The sequence below is a fragment of the Triticum urartu genome, chromosome 1A (genome assembly GCF_056163025.1).
Source record: "Triticum urartu cultivar PI428250 chromosome 1A, HENAU_Tu73, whole genome shotgun sequence".
NCBI classification, from domain to species: domain Eukaryota; kingdom Viridiplantae; phylum Streptophyta; class Magnoliopsida; order Poales; family Poaceae; genus Triticum; species Triticum urartu.
In genome coordinates this window covers 38,288,149-38,308,476 of record NC_141873.1, presented here as the reverse complement: position 1 = coordinate 38,308,476, position 20,328 = coordinate 38,288,149, and the positions used below count along the sequence as shown (strand labels likewise).

Sequence of the window (20,328 nt, the reverse complement as noted above, 5' to 3'; positions counted from 1 at the left end):
CCAAGGTTCCAACCCCTTCTCGAACACGCTTTCGATGCCACAACGCCGTCGCTAGACGCGTGAATAATGAGCAACGAGCTTAAACTTACCGCAAACGTGCAAAATAATAAAACGTGGTAAATATATGCCGCGCACGTGTGTTTTGTTTTGCACGTCGCGAATTTTTTTTAAGGGGAATGCAACACGAGGACTTCCCAGGAGGTCACCCAACCTAGTACTACTCTCGCGTGCAAAATAATAAAACGTGGTAAATATATGCCGTGCACGTGCGTTTTTTTTGCACGTCGCAAAAAAAAATTAAAAAGGGAATGCAACATGAGGACATCCCAGGAGGTCACACATCCTAGTACTACTCTCGCCCAAGCACGCTTAAATTTGGAGTTCTGATGGGATCCGGTGCTTTAGTGCTGGTATGATCGCATCCGACATGTTACCCCTGTCTTCGTCCCTTATGCTTGCCCCTCCCAGCTCCACTACAAAGACGATTGTACTTTGCTTTGGCCGCTGCTGCTCAACCACGGAGACAAGTTTACCACGGTTTCCACCCCTCTATCTCAACCACACCAGCGCCTATTTACCAAGGTTCCGACCCCTTCCCGAACGCGCTTCCCGTGCCACAACACCACAGCTAGACGCGTGAATAATGAGCAACGAGCTAAAACTTACCGCAAACGTGCAAAATAATAAAACGTGGTAAATATATGCCGCGCACGTGCGTTTTGTTTTGCACGTCGCGCAAAAAAAATTAAAAAGCGAGTGCAACACGAGGTCTTCTCGGAGGTTACCCATCCTAGTACTACTCTCGCCCAAGCACGCTTAACTTCAGAGTTCTGATGGGATTTGGTTCTTTAGTGCTGGTATGATCGCATCCGACATGTTACCCCCGTCGTCGTCCCTTATGCTTGCCCCTCCCAGCTCCACTACAAAGACGATTGTACTTTGCTTTAGCCGCTGCCACTCAACCACGGAGACAAGTTTACCACGGTTTCCACCCCTCCATCTCAACCGCACCAGCGCCTATTTACCAAGGTTTCGACCCCTTCCCGAACGCGCTTCCCGCGCCACAACGCCGCCGCTAGACGCGTGACTAATGAGCAACGAGCTAAAACTTAACGCAAACATGCAAAATAATAAAACTTGGTAAATATATGACGCGCATGTGCATTTTTTTGCATGTCGCGCAAAAAATAAATAAAAAGGGAAAGAACACGACGACTTCCCAGGAGGTCACCCATCCTAGTACTACTCTCACCCAAGCACGCTTAACTTCAGAGTTCTGATGGGATTTGGTGTTTTAGTGCTGGTATGATCGCATCCAACAAGTTACCCCCGTCTTCGTCCCTTATGCTTGCCCCTCCCAGCTCCACTACCAAGACGATTGTACTTTGCTTTGGCCGCTGCCGCTCAACCACGGAGACAAGTTTACCATGATTTCCACCCCTCTATCTCAACCGCACCAGCGCCAATTTACCAAGGTTCTGACCCCTTCCCGAATGCGCTTCCCCCGCCACAACGCCGCCGCTAGACGCGTGAATAATGAGCAACAAGCTAAAATTGACTGCAAACGTGCAAAATAATAAAACATGGTAAATATATGCCGCGCACTTGCGTTTTGTTTTGCACGTCGCGCAAATAAATTAAAAAGGAAATGACACACGAGGACTTCCCAGGAGGTCACCTATCCTAGTACTACTCTCACCCAAGCACACTTAACTTCGGAGTTCTGATGTGATCCGGTGCTTTAGTGCTGCTATGATCACATCTGACATGTTAGCCCCGTCTTCGTCCCTTATGCTTGCCCCTCCCATCTCCACTACAAAGAAGATTGTACTTTGCTTTGGCCGCTGCCGCTCAACCACGGAGACAAGTTTACCACGGTTTCCACCCCTCCATCTCAACCGCACCAGCGCCTATTTACCAAGGTTCCGACCCCTTCCCGAACGCACTTCCCGCGCCACAACGCTGCCGCTAGACGCGTGAATAATGAGCAACGAGCTAAAACTTACTGCGAACATGCAAAATAATAAAAGGTGGTAAATATATGCTGCACACGTGCGTTTTGTTTTGCACGTCGTGCAAAAAAAATAAAAAGGGAATGCAACACGAGGACTTCCCAGGAGGTCAGCCATCCTAGTACTACTCTCGCCCAAGCACGCTTAACTTCAGAGTTCTGATGGGATCCGATGCTTTAGTGTTGGTATAATCGCATCTGACATGTTACCCCCGTCTTCGTCCCTTATGCTTGCCCCTCCTAGCGCCACTACAAAGATGATTGTACTTTGCTTTGGCCGCTGCCGCTTGTCAGGACCCCAATTCTAAGTCACACCGATCTAGCCTGTAACACCTCATATCACTTTGCGGCCTCACGCACGGTATCCCGACGGGTGTCGCCTTACCATGGCCCGGGACCGTTTGCGCCTTTTGGCTCACGTATATGATAGTGTCGCTAGCATCCATATGACAGAGAACTCGGGCCGACATGACTAGTCGTGAACCCAAAGTGGCACTAACTTACGGGGACATGCATACATGAATCAACATCGAGCATGTCGGTCAGCAGCATGTGAATCCGGGCTGTAGCAACTGGGCTTACAGGACTCCGAATGTCACAGCGTGACATTTCCCCAAAGGGACAGACACAGGAATGAAGTGAATCACATGTCGGCCAATCAAAGTGTTTTGGAGCAGTAGTGCTGGGCTAGCAGGACTCCGGTGAACCGGGTTGTAGCGGACTACTATGGCTCATGGAAGCACAAGACTACATTTCCCCATAAGAGAGGCTGCCAAGGATAAACAACTAGGTTGTCGGATCCCACACATACCAAGCATTTCAATCATACACACAAAATGCTCGATGTGTGCAAATACAACATGGCATCACAACAAGACTCTACGACTCAGAGTATTTATTCATTAGGCTCCGAGGAGCTAGGTATTATAAGCATAGGTCTGATGACCCAACATACAGAGCATACAAGCAACAAGCGGAAGCATAAACATGTCTGAGTACAGACAACTATAAATGAAAAAGGCTGAGAAGCCTGACTATCTACAAGACCCTCCCAAGGGTACAAGATCGTAGCTGAGGTAACAAGCTAAACGTCGAAGTCCACGCGAAACTACTAGCGAGACTGAAGTCTCTCTCTGCAAAACATAAATTGAGAAAACGTGAGTACAAATGTACTCAGCAAGACTTACATCAGAACTAACTACATATGTATCATTATCAACAAAGGGATGGTGGGGTTTAACTGCAGCAAGCCAGCTTTGACTCGGTGGCTATCCTGAACTACGACTGCAAGTAACTCTTTTGCGGTGGCGCACACGAGTCCACATATTCACCATATCAATACACCACTATGGATCCGCTCCCGTCTCCCTACGAGAACGCCATCCATAGCACTCACGCTTATCTTGTGCATTTTAGAGTATCCACTTTCACTTGTCTATGAACTATGCAAGGGGTCCAAGTTTCCATATCTGAGGAATCCGGCTATTCGAATAGATAATGATAACCCTGCAGGGGTGTACTTCTTCACACACGCTCTCACCACTTACCACCATGTACACGTCGTGTATCTCGACAACCTTCAAGCGGAAGCCTGGTGAGGGAGTCGGCCACGACCTAACTAATCACACAAGTCTCTCGTCCAGGTTTATCGCCTATTCGGATTCCATCCGCAAGGAGATCCGGCCGGGGTGTCGCTCACGGCCCCAAACGATGTGATCAGGGTTCCCAAGCCCACCATCCGGGTGCCACTTGGTACACCGTGCCACTGTGCCTAGTCTGTCCCAAGCCCACCTGTACCGGGTGCCACTTGGTAGACTACTAACACTACCTACAAACACCAGAAACTAGTTGCAACTCCTGGACAGAGATCAGGTAGATTAATAAGTCGAGAGGGGCACTTAAGCATTACAATGCGTGGTAGTAATTGTTCATGGATCACAAACACAGAACTCAGTTCCTGAGTACGGCTGCAATGAGAGAACCCACCATGTACTCCTACATGGCCTTTCACCACTACCTTTACGAAATCGTGTTCACACACTTAGCTCTCACACAGTAGGACATGTTCATCACCATTCCAATTCATCCCCGATGAATCAGACCTGACTCAACTCTAAGCAGTAGCAGGCATGACAAACAAGCATGAATGAGTAGGCACATCAGGGCTCAAAAACTTCCTACTCATGCTAGTGGGTTTCATCTATTTACTGTGGCAATGACAGGTCATGCAGAGGAAAGGGGTTCAGCTACCGCAGCATGTAACAGTTGAAACATTGTTGTCCTAATGCAGTAAAAGAGAGCAGGAGCGAGAGAGTGGGATTGTATCGGACTGAACAAGGGGGTTTTGCTTGCCTGGCACTTCCGAAGATAGTATAGTTCTTCATTGGTGACATCGATCACATCGTCGGAACCACGTCTATCGAGAGGGGACAAACACCGACAACTGAGAAAGAACACAATCAATGCAATGCCACAATATGATGCATGATCATGACATGGCAATATATTGTGATTTGAGCTAATGCATCTAGCTATGATTTAAATGAAGTTGGTTTGAACCCAAGGTTCAAATTCAAATGTCATTTATATGATTTGTCCTAAACAACAGCCATAAGTTATTCTAACATGCATGAAAATGGTATAGATGGATAGATTGGATTTTTCTGATAATTTTTCATATATAAATTATTTCATTTGGAGTTATGATTTAATTTCTATGATTTTTTTGAAGTTTGTAACAATTTCTGGAATTTTCTGAATAAGTTTAAATCCAGAAAATTCTTTACTGCGTCAGCATGATGTCAGCAGGTCAACAGACCTGGTCAGGTCAAACCTGACGCATGGGTCCTGCATGTCGGTCTCACAGTGACTAAACCAGTTTAAGTAAACGTAAACTAATAAGTTAATCAGGGGCCGGGCCCCACATGTCATTGACCCATAGGGTCAATTAGGTTAGTGCTAATTAGTGGTTAGGCCTAATTAAGCTAGAGCCACGTCAGCATCGGCAGAGCTCAATGCCGGCGACCTGGAAACGCGGCGGTGACCCCCTCGAAAGGGCAGGAGAGCGGTGGTCGAGGCCACTGGAGCGCAGCTCGTGCCCGCACGCATCCAGGGAAGCAGGTAGCTAGGTGCGGGGTCACCGGAGTTCGCTAGAAACGAGCTCACGGCGGCGGTCCTAGCTCGGCCTCGACAGGAAAAAGGCCTATGGCGCACGGAAGGGCGGTTGGGTGGTCGCGTTCGTCTCCTGGGGACGCACGGAACATGGTGGTACGCTCAGACGTGGCGTCCGTGAGCTCTAGCCACGGCGACCTCGTGGCCAGCGGCGAGGAACTCTCGGGCTCGACGGATCTCGCGGTTAGAGAAAGAAATCAACATCGGGGAGAGAGAGGTTAGGTGCGGAGGCTCACAGCGTGGCTAACGAGCGCGAGGGCGAGGTTGGGGATGCCCTGTAGCTCCTGAATCGACGGCGAGGATCCACGGTGACCGACGAGGGGAACGGCGGTGCTGGCGATGTCCAGGGGCTTCTGGCGCCATGTGGCTCGGTGAGGATGAAGAGGGGGACGAGGCGGAGCTTCTTAGGGCGACGACAAGGCGTGGGGTGGCCAGTGGCCGCGGTGGTGGCAAGTGGCGTCGACGGCAGCACTGCGGAAGTGAGCAGAGGAGGGAGAGGGAGTCCTAGGAGAGAGGGGAGAGATGCAAGGGGTCAAGGGGAGTGCGTGGTGTGTTCAGGGCGTCAAGGGAGTGAAGCAGGCAGGGTGGAGGTGGCCTGCGCGTGGCCAGCAGGAGGCGAGCACGCGCCCCTGTCTTCTGTCCAAGGAGGAAGACGACAGGGGGCAGTGGTGGTGGGCTGGGCCGCCAGCTACAGTACTGGGCCTGTTGCGCGCCAGGTAAGTTGACCCAGGTAAGTCTTCTGCTTTTCCATTTGTTTCTGTTTTCTACTTTTGCAATTTGTTTTTGATTTAGTAAAAACACCAAATCATTTCTATAAATCCTGAAATTAATTATGGACAATAACTGAATTTTCTCAGAGGCCCTTAGCTATTTCCAAAATTGCTAGAGCATTTAATAATATTTATAGCAATTAAATGCCGCAATTCAAATACTTATGAATTAATTCAAATATCCAGAATGGCCTAAAAATATTTGCATCATTTTTGGCAGAGGTTTTCACCTTTAACAAAAATAATGAACATTTTCGAAGGCATTTTGGATTCATTGAAGATTATTTTAGGTTGAACCTATTTGACTTGATCTGGTGCTAGGGTTTCAACAATCCCCATTTCAACTTTCAAAGAAATTTAGACATGATGCATGGATGCTTGTGCAACTATTTGCAATCAAATGCTAGGGCTGTGACAACTCACCCCCACTAACGAGAATCTCATCCCGAGATTCAAGATGTGAGGTAAGAAGACAAAGGGGATACAAAGCTAAATTGATCTCCATGATCCAACTTGCACTTCATAACAACGTTGATTCGATCATCATCTTGATCTTGACATCTTTGCTTTGGAAACTTCAACCAACATGACAACAAGAGAAAAAGGAAAACTCTAGAAGAATCGATCTTCGTGAAGATCGAGCAACTCAAGATCAACTCATGGAATGAGACATAAAACCACAAAGCACACATCAGGGTGATGGAAAGAAACAGATGACGGGGTTTCAAATTGGCAGGTAACCATTCCATGCTTAAGTAAGATGGTGCATGGTTTCAAGATAGCGAAGAAATAATTTCCATGATTCCATAACGAGGCACCTTAACAGAGGTGACTCGTAGAATTATTCCCTTAAGTGGCAAAAAGAATTACTTTTGGTACATAGATCATTGAAACTCTCTAAACCAGCCTAAGGAAAATTACAAACGACCGGTCGAAGGAGTTCGGAGAAATGGCATACTCAGTTTGGAAAGAGAACTAGAGTTATAAGACAACCCAGCAAATGGAAAGCACATTCCAGATGATGCTGAGGATATAACCCGGTGACTGGGCGTGCTCTCAAGAACTTGAGAATTTCCATATTCATAGTGATGGACGATGCAGATGCAAAGGAAGATAACACCTTCTCAGATTTCACCTTAGCGAGGCCAAGGAAACAAAATCTGGGTGATCGACCGAGAGACATTTAGCACTCCGCGTCTAATGTTCTCCTTGATGTCCTACCGTAATCCAATTATAGATATGGTTTGGCATCTAGGACATCAAGTAAAAGGTCAGACTTCGGGAGCACAAGAATCCATAAGGAATAACTAAGGAAGTAGTATCCTACGAAATCCTTATGGGGAGATGGCCAACTTCCTCAATCAAGATATTATAATAATAGGTCTTCCGGCTGGGTGTGTTGGCCACGTCATCCACTCTACCGGTTACCGAGAGACCAATATTATAGCTTTTGGGAAAACGTCCCAACCATCACATCTGCCTGAGATTCAGATCTGGTTGGTGTCAGGATATTCCAGACTCATCGAGTCTAGAAAGAAAAATGAAAGTTTGCAGCACAAATCGACGAGATGACATTGCAAGATTCTCGGGAGATGAACTATGATAGCAAGCTCCAGAACATGATCTGGTTCTACTACAGCATGTGAACACGTTGTCCCAGACAAGCATGACCACGTAGTAGTCTTATAATAAAACACTACCGAGTTCTGGTTGGGAACCATCATCGCGGATAACAAAGTCCTTGCATAAGTCATATGATTAGCTCCTATGAAGGAACTTCTTCTCCTTGAACAAATCAGTTAGTGGCTTGGTGTGCTAGGGATACATATAGAATGAAGGTTGCAAGTCTCCAAACCACAATATACTTCGCACATATGCATGACTGACTTGGGATGATTCCAGAGGAAGCAAAACAAACTTTCTCGAATTCACGGTGGCAACTTGCATCGATTGCACGTGAACTTAGAGGAAATCGCTACTTTCATCCAAACATATGCTTCATGAACGGAACATGAAGGCATTGTTTACAAAGTTTCCAACACTAGCTTAATGTTTAACACGAATCATGGGGGAGACAAGATGCTGCTGATGGCTCAACAGCGACTCATCAGAATTTCCATATCACTCGACTTCCACCATTATGTGAACAATGTGACAGTATTGGTCAGACCAAAACATGTAATGGTGTATGCTCGAGGAATCAACCACGAGTAATACAATATTACGAATATCGTTGGTTCTGATTTGATTTGACGATAGCCCACAGTCAAATCAAAGATTGGATAAGATAATAGCACCGACAACTAATCACGAGGATCAATCAACAAAGATATCATATTTCTTCAACACAAACACACACACACACACAAAAAGATATCCTTTTAGAATGAACTAAGTAAGGAAAAGCGTTATCTTCCAACTCTCCAAGTTGTTGTTTAGCTTAACCAACTAGCTCAGGGATATCCAACAGATTCTTGGAGGATGGCTGGTTTAGCAAAAAACCAACATGATCACGAACTCAACATAGCGGTCAGGGAACAACCTGGTAATACTTTCGAGAAGATATTCGAAAAAATCACGAACCACCGATATGTTAATAAGCTCGAGAACAATCTTGCCTTTCAGAGCAAGAAGATAGGATCAAAAGAGCTAGGGATTAATAATCCTAACTCATTGACCGAAGTGTGCACCAGAAATATGGACATAGGTAGCATGATCAATTTTAGGATGATGATTTAATAACCAACACGCTAAGAATGAGAATATTGTCCATTAACTACCAGGCAGCACGGTTGCTAGGAGTATAGATTTCACACATCACGATTCATTAGTCGGCATTCCGATTGCGACAACACGACACCGAGGAATGAATAATGATGACGGGAAGTATCACTACGTCAAGAATTCATAAGAGGTGGTGCAATTCTCATGACAATCTTGGCATAAGATGGTAATACTTCAGAATAGACTAGAACAAAAGTTGAATTGGCATTTTGATCTGGGGGATACAACTACTTTGACCCAATCCTAGAAATGGATGAGGTACTGGAGTTTGTTTCTCCTAGTCATTCTGAAGTAGAATGGCTTAACGGACCACAAGAATAATAGGCATCCATGAACACGAATGCACAACTATTCCTGACTATCAATTGATAGACTAGGGTCGAAATACAACCGAGGAGGATCAACTCAAGGAACATATAACTTTCTGAGTTGTGGATGCATAGATTAGTATGTCGAACCAAGTTCAACATGTTTCTTCCGGATAACCCATGCAGAGAGGTAGGACTGGCAGAGTCACAATTATGAATGGAGAACTTCTCAAGAGTACTCTGATTGTGATCCTTTGGTTCAAATAACTTCTGCCATAAGCAGTTCATGGTATTTGGAGGAAGGAAATACCAGGACCTCGAGGACTATCGCAAAGGTTACTAATAACCTAAAGGTACGAGCAACACTATCAACACGAGGTAAGTAGAGTGAATCTTGGATCAAGTACCCAGGAATAGAATACCTACTAACTAAATGGCATCACGGGATGCTTTCGAGAAGGATGGCCAGAATCATCACACTAGGATACAAAGCATTGCTAGATTACTGAGAGGTTCTCTAAGACAACTAGGGTCATAATAATAGCTCCAACATAAATACTGAGGCAGTGGTACCTCAACACACCGGTTAGTGTGGTTAATCTGGCCCAAAGGGGCAGCGGGAACGGAAAGAATGGATTTGCAAATGCATCAGACTATGTAGAAACTTGGGATGACTCAGACAACATAACGGCTGTAAAGGCTCAAAATGATTTGAGACATCCTGCAAAATGGTGGCATAACCACTCAACATCACAATATCAAGGTTCTGAGGCCAGCTATGAACATATGGAAGTAGTAGGAACTGAACTGAGGCTTGAACTCAACAATCCTAGGCAACTATGGTTTAGTAACATGTCATCCTGAGAGATAGAAGAGAAGCCTAGTTCTTAACCCCATAGAAAAGATAAGATGACTCAGATCAAAAGGTCATGAGGATAAGGAGTAAAAAGAGCCTTACGTTCCCATCCACAATCAATTCCCTTATATAACTAAAGCATTTCTAGACACGACTTCGACCAGCTTGGCTTGGTAATCCTACAGGCAGTCAGGCTCTGATACCAAAGCTGTCAGGACCCCAATTCTAAGTCACACCGATCTAGCCTGTAACACCTCATATCACTTTGCGGCCTCACGCACGGTATCCCCACGGGTGTCGCCTTACCATGGCCCGGGACCGTTTGCGCCTTTTGGCTCACGTATATGATAGTGTCGCTAGCATCCATATGACAGAGAACTCGGGCCGACATGACTAGTCGTGAACCCAAAGTGGCACTAACTTACGGGGACATGCATACATGAATCAACATCGAGCATGTCGGTCAGCAGCGTGTGAATCCGGGCAGTAGCAACTGGGCTAACAGGACTCCGAATGTCACAGCGTGACATTTCCCCGAAGGGACAGACACAGGAATGAAGTGAATCACATGTCGGCCAGTCAAAGTGTTTCGGAGCAGTAGTGCTGGGCTAGCAGGACTCCGGTGAACCGGGCTGTAGCGGACTACTATGGCTCATGGAAGCACAAGACTACATTTCCCCATAAGAGAGGCTACCAAGGATAAACAACTAGGTTGTCGGATCCCACACATACCAAGCATTTCAATCATACACACAATATGCTCAGTGTGTGCAAATACAACATGGCATCACAACAAGACTCTACGACTCAGAGTATTTATTCATTAGGCTCCGAGGAGCCAGGTATTACAAGCATAGGTCTGATGACCCAACATACAGAGCATACAAGCAACAAGCGGAAGCATAAACATGTCTGAGTATAGACAACTATAAATGAAAAAGGCTGAGAAGCCCGACTATCTACAAGAGCCTCCCAAGGGTACAAGATCATAGCTGAGGTAACAAGCTAAACGTCGAAGTACACACGAAACTACTGGCGAGATTGAAGTCTCTCTCTGCAAAACATAAATTAAGCAAACGTGAGTACAAATGTACTCAGCAAGACTTACATCAGAACTAACTACATATGTATCATTATCAACAAAGGGATGGTGGGGTTTAACTGCAGCAAGCCAGCTTTGACTCGGTGGCTATCCTGAACTACGACTGCAAGTAACTCTTTTGCGGTGGCGCACATGAGTCCACATATTCACCATATCAATACACCACTATGGATCCGCTCCCGTCTCCCTACGAGAACGCCATCCATAGCACTCACGCTTATCTTGTGCATTTTAGAGTATCCACTTTCACTTGTCTATGAACTATGCAAGGGGTCCAAGTTTCCATATCTGAGGAATCCGGCTATTCGAATAGATAATGATAACCCTGCACCACTTACCACTTACCACTTACCACCATGTACACGTCGTGTATCTCGACAACCTTCAAGCGGAAGCCTGGTGAGGGAGTCGGCCACAACCTGACTAATCACACAAGTCTCTCGTCTTGGTTTATCGCCTATTCGGGTTCCATCCGCAAGGAGATCCGGCCGGGGTGTCGCTCACGGCCCCAAACGATGTGAGCAGGGTTATCAAGCCCACCATCCGGGTGCCACTTGGTACACCGTGCCATTGTGCCTAGTCTGTCCCCAGCCCACCTGTACCGGGTGCCACTTGGTAGACTACTAACACTACCTACAAACACCAGAAACTAGTTGCAACTCCTGGACAGAGATCAGGTAGATTAATAAGTCGAGAGGGGCACTTAAGCATTCCAATGCGTGGTAGTAATTGTTCATGGATCACAAACACAGAACTCAGTTCCCGAGTATGGCTGCAATGAGACAACCCACCTTGTACTCCTACATGGCCTCTCACCACTACCTTTACGAAATCGTGTTCACACACTTAGCTCTCACACAGTAGGACATGTTCATCACCATTCCAATTCATCCCCGATGAATCAGACCTGACTCAACTCTAAGCAGTAGCAGGCATGACAAACAAGCATGAATGAGTAGGAACATCAGGGCTCAAACAACTCCTACTCATGCTAGTGGGTTTCATCTATTTACAGTGGCAATGACAGGTCATGCAGAGGAAAGGGGTTCAGCTACCGCAGCATGTAACAGTTGAAACGTTGTTGTCCTAATGCAGTAAAAGAGAGCAGGAGCGAGAGAGTGGGATTGTATCGGAGTGAACAAGGGGTTTTTGCTTGCCTAGCACTTCTGAAGATAGTATAGTTCTTCATTGGTGACATCGATCACATCGTCGGAACCACGTCTATCGAGAGGGGACAAACACCGGCAACTGAGAAAGAACACAATCAATGCAATGCCACAATATGATGCATGATCATGACATGGCAATATGCTGTGATTTGAGCTAATGCATCTAGCTATGATTTAAATGAAGTTGGTTTGAACCCAAGGTTCAAATTCAAACTCCATATGTGAGAATTCAAATGCCATTTATATGATTTGTCCTAAACAGCAGCCATACGTTATTCTAGCATGCATGAAAATGGTACAGATGGATTGACTGGATTTGTCTGATAATTTTTCATATATAAATTATTTCATTTGGAGTTACGATTTAATTTCTATGATTTTTTCAAGTTTGTAACAATTTCTAGAATTTTCTGAATAAGTTTAAATCCAGAAAATTCTTTACTGCGTCAGCATGATGTCAGCAGGTCAACAGACCCGGTCAGGTCAAACCTGACACGTGGGTCCTGCATGTCGGTCTCACAGTGACTAAACCAGTTTAATTAAACGTAAACTAATAAGTTAATCAGGGGCCGGGACCCACATGTCATTGACCCATAAGGTCAATTAGGTTAGTGCTAATTAGTGGTTAGGCCTAATTAAGCTAGATCGATGTCAGCATCACCGGAGCTCAACGCCAGCGACCTGGAAACGCGGCGATGACCCCTCGAAAGGGCAGGAGAGCGGTGGTCGAGGCCACTGGAGCACAGCTCGTGCCCGCCCGCATCCAGGGAAGTAGGTAACTAGGTGCGGGGTCGCCGGAAACGAGCTCGGGGCGGCGGTGCTAGCTTGGCCTCGACGGGGAAAAGGCCTATGGTGCATGGAAGGGCGGTTGGGTGGCCGCGTTCGTCTCCTGGGGACGCGCAGAACATGGTGGTACGCTCAGACGTGGCGTCCGTGAGCTCTAGCCACGGCGACCTCGTGGCAGGCGGCGAGGAACTCTCGGGCTCGACGGAGCCCGCGGTTAGAGAAAGAAATCGACATCAGGGAGAGAGAGGTTAGGTGCGGAGGCTCACAGCGTGGCTAACGAGCGCGAGGGCGAGGTCGGGGATGCCCTGTAGCTCCTGAATCGATGGCGAGGGTCCACGGCGACCGATGAGGGGAACGGCGATGCTGGCGATGTCCAGGGGCTTCTGGCGCCATGTGGCTCGGTGAGGATGAAGAGGGGGACGAGGCAGAGCTTCTTAGGGCGACGGCAAGGCGTGGGGTGGCCGGTGGTGGCGAGCGGCGTCGACGGCAGCAGTCGGTGGCGCTGCGGAAGCGAGCAGAGGAGGGAGAGGGAGTCCTGGGAGAGAGGGGAGAGATGCAAGGGGTTGAGGGGAGTGCGTGGCGTGTGCAGGGCGTCGAGGGAGTGAAGCAGGCAGGGTGGAGGTGGCCTGCGCGTGGCCAGCAGACGGCGAGCACGCGCCCCTGTCCTTCTGTCCAAGGAGGAAGACGACAGGGGGCAGCGGTGGTAGGCTGGGCCGCCAGCTACAGTACTCGGCCTGTTGCGTGCCAGGTAAGTTGACCCAGGTAAGTCTTCTGCCTTTCCATTTGTTTCTGTTTTCTACTTTTGCAATTTGTTTTTGATTTAGTAAAAACACCAGATCATTTCTATAAATCCTGAAATTAATTATGGGCAATAACTGAATTTTCTCAGAGGCCCTTATCTATTTCCAGAATTGCTGGAGCATTTAATAATATTTATAGCAATTAAATGCCCAAATTCAACCACTTATGAATTAAGTCAAATATCCAGAATGGCCTAAAAATATTTGCACCATTTTTGGCAGAGGTTTTCACCTTTAACAAAAATAATGAGCATTTTCAAAGGCATTTTGGATTCATTGAAGATTATTTTAGGTTGAACCTATTCGACTTGATCTGGTGCTAGGGTTTCAACAATCCCCGTTTCAACTTTCAAAGAAATTTAGACATGATGCATGGATGCTTGTGCAACTATTTGCAATCAAATTCTAGGGCTGTGACACCGCTCAACCACGGAGACAAGTTTACCACGGTTTCCACCCCTCCATCTCAACCACACCAGTGCCTATTTACCATGGTTCCGACCCCTTCCGCGCTTCCCGCGCCGCAACGCCGCCGCTAGACGCGTGAATAATGAGAAACGAGCTAAAACTTACCGCAAACGTGCAAAATAATAAAACATGGTAATTATGTGCCGCGCATGTGCGTTTTGTTTTGCACGTCGCGCAAAAAAAATTAAAAAGGGGATGCAACACGAGGACTTCCCAGGAGGTCACCCATCCTAGTACTACTCTCGCCCAAGCACGCTTAACTTTGGAGTTCTGATGGGATCTAGTGCTTTTAGCACTGGTATGATCGCATCCAACATGTTACCCCCGTCTTCGTCCCTTATGCTTGCCCCTCCCAGCTCCACTACAAAGACGATTGTACTTTGCTTTGGCCGCTGCCGCTCAACCATGGAGACAAGTTTACCACGGGTTCCACCCCTCCATCTCAACCACACCAGCGCCTATTTACCAAGGTTCCGACCTCTTCCTGAACGCGCTTCCCACGCCACAACGCCGTCGCTAGACGCGTGAATAATGAGCAACGAGCTAAAACTTACCGCAAACGTGCAAAATAATAAAACGTGGTAAATATATGCCGCGCACCTGCATTTTGTTTTGCACGTCACGCAGAAAAAATTAAAAGGGAATGCAACACGAGGACTTCCTAGGGGGGGTCACCCATCCTAGTACTACTCTCACCCAAGGACGCTTAACTTCGGAGTTCTGATGGGATCCAGTGTTTTAGTGCTGGTATGATCGCATCCAACATGTTACCCCCGTTGTAGGTGTCAAAACCGGCGGATCTCGGGTAGGGGGTCCCGAACTGTGCGTCTAGGCCGGATGGTAACAGGAGGCAGGGGACACGAAGTTTTACCCAGGTTCGGGCCCTCTTGATGGAGGTAAAACCCTACGTCCTGCTTGATTAATATTCATGATATGGGTGTTACAAGAGTAGATCTACCATGAGATCAGAGAGGCTAAACCCTAGAAGCTAGCCTATGGTATGATTGTATGTTGTGATTGTTGTTCTACGGATTAAAACCCTTCGGTTTATATAGACACCGGAGAGGGTTAGGGTTACACAAGGTCGGTTACAAAGGAGGAGATATCCATATACGTATTGCCTAGCTTGCCTTCCACGCCAAGTAGAGTCCCATCCGGACACGAGACGAAGTCTTCAATCTTGTATCTTCGTAGTCTAACAGTCTGGCCAATGGAGATAGTCCGGCTGTCCGGAGACCCCCTAATCCAGGACTCCCACAGTAGCCCCTGAACCAGGCTTCAATGACGACGAGCCCGGCACGCAGTATTGTCTTTGGCATTGCAAGGCGGGTTCCTTCTCCGAATATATGACAGAAGAATTTGAATACGAGGATAGTGTCTGACCATGCAAAATAAATTCCACATTCCACCACAGAGAGAATAACGTTTTCACAGATCTAATTTGTTGGCTTGTTCTGGCGGCATGACGTCATGTCATGGCCCGGTGATTATTCGAACTGTTTATCTTAACCAGCTCCACACATAACGTGAGGCGGTTTCTTGACACGTCTCGCCGAAGCGGAGCGTGTTCCCCTAATTACGGGATTCTCATTAATGCGGTCATGGGTAACCCAACCGTTTCTAGGACTCCTAGATTATAGGCAAGTCCCAAACGGCTACGGAGAGGACGCTTGATATTCACCCTCTTTATAAGGGGACAAGGTTTTCGCTTTTTCCCTCTCGTGCTCAATCGAACCCTTCCCCCACCTCGAGTTCTAACACCCAAAGCCCAGGTTAGGTGCTCTGGATCTTCAACCATGTCCGGATCCAGCCTTCAAGGCCGATGGACGCCCTCCTCCGTTACGGAAGAGGACATTAAGAAGTTGAGGGAGGCCAGATACCTGACCGCCGAGGTTTCGCATCGGCTGCCTGCTCGAGGGCAGATCGTCCCTACTCCCGAACCCAACGAGAACATTGTGTTCATCTCACACTTCCTCCGAGGTCTAGGCCTCACTCTGGATCCTTTCGTCAGGGGCTTGATGTTTTATTACGGGCTAGATTTCCATGATCTAGCTCCGGACTCCTTTCTCCACATCACGACATTTATTGTTGTGTGTGAGGCCTTCCTCCGCATTACCCCTCACTTCGGCCTGTGGCTCAAGACTTTTGAAGTAAAGCCGAAGATGATCGAGGGTTAACATGCAGCGTGCGGAGGTGCATCAATAGGCAAGATGGCAGGAGCTCCGTGGCCGAAAGGTTCCTTTCCAGAGGTGTCCGAATTATGGCAACGGGAGTGGTTTTACGTTACGACTTCCAGAAGTGCCAAGTGGGCGGCTGCCCCCGCTTTCCGCTCGGGCCCCCCACGACAACTGATGTCATGGATTAGCAGGGGTCTGAGCTGGGTTCCAGCCAAGGACGTGCCTATACTGCAAAGCCGCATCCAAGATCTCTTCGAGGGAGATTTTAGTTTGGTTGCGGTAATACAAGTTATGTTGGTTCGTCAAGTCCAGCCTTGCAAACGCCGGCCCCTTCGCTTATGGGAGTTCAACCCAGAGGGACCACGTGCCATTCAAAGTGTCCTCGGCCTGACGCACGAGGAGATGTACAAGTCATTCTTCGGACCTCAAGTAGAATGTCCAGATATTACCGAGGACGTGGGCCTGAAAAGTAACCGCGCCGCCGAACAAGTAAGAAATCCTCTAGCCAAACACACTGTCTTTTATTCGAAGTTATTTCTGAGAGTTCGCTTTTTGACCAGGACTGGCTAACAAAGGCGAAGATGATTCGGTGTTTGGCCCCCCTCCCTAAGGGTTTGGAAAATCCGGTATTGGAAAAGATGCTCGAGGTCGCACCTTGCCCGGAGCCCTTGAAGGAAGATACCGGGGGGGATAATACGGGCGGACATGGGCCCCCATCGCTGCCTGTTCCAACCGAGGGAACGAGCGTCTCCACGAAGGAGGACGACCGGGGGAGAAAAAGGACTGCTTCCGAGGATCCGGAAGCCGAAGCCTCCAAACGGGAGAAGAAGTCTCCCAAAGAGGGTCTTGCCTCGGGGGGTGCTTTTGCCGCACAAAGTCCGCGGGGGGATCAGCCCTCCAACGAGTCGTAAGTGATCCAAAATATTTTAATAGTAAAGGTATGCTATCTTTTTTCTCTGAGAAAATAACCACTGCATGTATCTTGCAGTTCGGGCCTTAGCCCCTCTCAAATGAGCTCGTCTTCGGGGGATCTTCTTCCAGAGATGATGGAGAGCGAAACGCACCCCCCCCGGACTCCTCCGCTCCAGAAGCGGGCGACCCCGAAGTGTCGTCACGGAGGGCCTCTCCGGATCCGGTGGGGCCAGAACATAATCCCGTAGGCCCCCGAAGTCCACAGTGTCCGGCTCCCGAAGAGAGCATACAATAGAGTCTGGCACCGTCTGGTGTGCGGTCAGACATTCTGAGGGAGTTGGTGGGGCGAGCGGCCATCTCAGAAGAACACCGTATGCTGATGGGTACGGTGATGGAGAGGATATCGTCCGCCGAAAGCGGATTACATGAAGCCTTTACAAGTCTACTGACGGGCTTTGAGGTACGTGAGATAATATGTGATAGTACTGCACATATTGAGTGTGCCCTGTGTAGATAGTAGCCCCTGAGACTTTGGTTGTCGTGAGAACGGCGGCGAACAGAGGATCATATTCCCAGGCAATAACCAGAGTGCCCCTATGTGCAGGTGGTGGAAGCTCCGGTGGCTAGCCGGACTAGTGAGTTTGCCAAATTAAAATGATAACTGTATGCGGCAGACGCAGACATCGAGCTTGTTAACAAGAGGCTTGACGAGGCACAGGGTAAGTGTTATTATCCGGTGAACGCCACATAGTAAGAGCAGCGTAATGCCAGTATCTATAATATGTTGTGACTGCAGATGGAGCTGCCACCGTGGAAGCCTTGCGGGCGGAACTTGCCCGAGCCAAGGAACAAGCGAGGATTAGTAATGCGGCTGCTTTGAAGGTGGCCAAAGAGTTGAAAGCCGAGAAGGCCGCACATTACGAGAGCCAGGAGAAGATGGCCAAGATGGCCGTAGAATGAAAAGACACTACCGACCGTTGCCGGGTCCTTGAGAAAGAAAACCGAGCGAAGGCAGCGGACCTTGAGAAGGCCGCGGCGGCGGACAAAGACACCCGTTCTGCTATGAGAGCGAAGAAGGAGGAGCTGCGGGAAGCCGGTGATATTGCGGCTGGGAAATCCTTCATGTTACGCATGAAGTTCGGAGATCCACGGTATGCCCCTCTGGATCGGCTGTGGAGTTCGGCAGATGCGTATATGGATTTGGCGGCGAGCGCTGCCGATGCTGCCAAGTACTTCCAAGGTCAGACAGATCGTGAAGTGGACAAGCTATTCTAGACGCAATTCCATGTTCCAGAGCGTCCGCTTTCATTGACTGACCAGCTAGCCGAATGGGCCGAACTGAATAGGTTGTTCGGACTCGCTATGAGGTCTGTTGTGGATCAGCTATGGTCGGAAAGGCCAAAACCGAACAGCTATGTCAGCTTAGTGCAGCAGTTCCTTGATGCGGTGCCGCGCATAAATGCGATGAAGAGGTCGGCGTGCATAGAAGGCTCGCGAATGGCCCTTGCCCGTGTTAAAGTATACTGGGCGGAGATGGACGCTACCACTGTTACGGCGCAGGGTTCAGCTATAGGCTGGGTGGTTGCCGAGCACTATTTCGAGGAGGTTCTCGAGGGTGCTCGTTTGATAGAGGCCCACTGCTCGAAAAATATTATGTTTGAGTGATATGTATTTGCATTGTAAGCACAATGCTTTTATGAATTTTTTGTAAGGTTATTTTTATACTTTTGCCTAAAAGTAGTATGATGCCTCCTGTGCGGCCGTTTATGTATACCTGTGTATAACCTGAAAGATTGCAGCCGTCGGCTTCAACCCCCATGCATAAAATGCGGGGGTGCTCGCAAAAAACGCGTGTTCACACTTAACCCAACGTCTTGGTCCTATGAAGGAGGTGATAGCGTAGCGAGCGAGGCAACCGGACTATAATGCTTTAACACTTTCACTTAGCCATAGGAGTTTGACAGTGGGGCTACTAGATAGCCCCTGGTGGCTCCGCACTCTCCCGATCGCGGGGTGCGTATATGCCTGGCTGGAAAACGGCCCTTCGTTAAGGCGGAGGAATTCTAACATTCTGATAGGTCACCGAGTGGTTGACCAGTCTCACGCTATATCATGACAGTCAGTTTTTGGCTTTCTCTACTGAGGTGCTCGTCCGGATGAACCAGGGCACAATCGCAGTAGTTCTCCTGGTGCTACCTTAGCCGATAAAGCGGAACGTAAGGCACCAAAACATAGGAGCCGAGCAAACCCAACATTTGACCAAAGACAATGATTCGGAGCTGATGCATATAAGGCCAAACTCGCGACGCCGAACACTCCCTAAGGTATTCGGTCTTTATGGTATAAACCGGGCCTAAATAGTGCCCTTCGTAAGAAGCCCCTTGTGTCCAGGTACGTGCATTATTCTGACGTGGCCACATGCCAAGACGCCAGCATCCTTCTCAACTGCGCTGAGAATTCGGTGGATATTTATCAACAAGAGACAGTAAAAAAGGTTTACGCAGGGTCTTAATCTAAAAAGAATCCTTGGGATGGGTCCCTACTGCACGTCTGCGCCTGTGTCTCCGTTGTGCCATATCCTGGGCGGGTGTAGCACGATGATCATCTATAAAAGAGAGGAACTTAGGTGAAAAAGTTGTTGTGCAAAAGGATAGTTTTTAAAGGAACCAAGTATAATTCAGGATGAGTAAAAATTGCCGCTTGTGTGCGCGTGTTGAGCCCCTTGTATAGGGGTGTGACCATTGATCCGGTATGAATTACATATACCTGTGCTGGACTCGTCTAACCGTGTCCGAGGTCTTGACGACCTGTTAAATGCTTTAGTTGGTGAGGCCTTTTTTGGTGTGCGGCTGCCAAGGCAGCCGCACTCTCTTCGGCGCGCAAAGATCGCTTAATACTTCCATTTACTGTAATGATGCCACGTGGTCCGGGAATCTTGAGTGTGAGGGAAGCGTAGTGCAGTATTGCATTAAAGCGAGCAAAAGCTTCGTGTCCGAGTAGTGCTTGATAGCCGC

General features: G+C 48.1%; 1 non-coding gene and 6 pseudogenes across 1 annotated transcript; all 7 read right to left on the bottom strand.

Moving 5' to 3' along the window:
- Positions 1-305: 305 nt before the first annotated feature.
- LOC147989737 (5S ribosomal RNA) lies at positions 306-424 on the bottom strand (annotated as a pseudogene).
- A 329-nt stretch (positions 425-753) lies between these two features.
- LOC147989736 (5S ribosomal RNA) lies at positions 754-871 on the bottom strand (annotated as a pseudogene).
- A 327-nt stretch (positions 872-1,198) lies between these two features.
- Positions 1,199-1,317, bottom strand: LOC147989735 (5S ribosomal RNA; annotated as a pseudogene).
- Positions 1,318-1,645: 328 nt separating this feature from the next.
- Positions 1,646-1,764, bottom strand: LOC147989734 (5S ribosomal RNA; annotated as a pseudogene).
- A 328-nt stretch (positions 1,765-2,092) lies between these two features.
- On the bottom strand, positions 2,093-2,211 carry LOC147989733 (5S ribosomal RNA; annotated as a pseudogene).
- A 12,206-nt stretch (positions 2,212-14,417) lies between these two features.
- On the bottom strand, positions 14,418-14,537 carry LOC147989732 (5S ribosomal RNA). Its single transcript, XR_015614428.1, has one exon. It is a non-coding gene; the product is annotated as a 5S ribosomal RNA (ribosomal RNA).
- A 328-nt stretch (positions 14,538-14,865) lies between these two features.
- On the bottom strand, positions 14,866-14,986 carry LOC147989731 (5S ribosomal RNA; annotated as a pseudogene).
- Between the last annotated feature and the right edge of the window lie 5,342 nt (positions 14,987-20,328).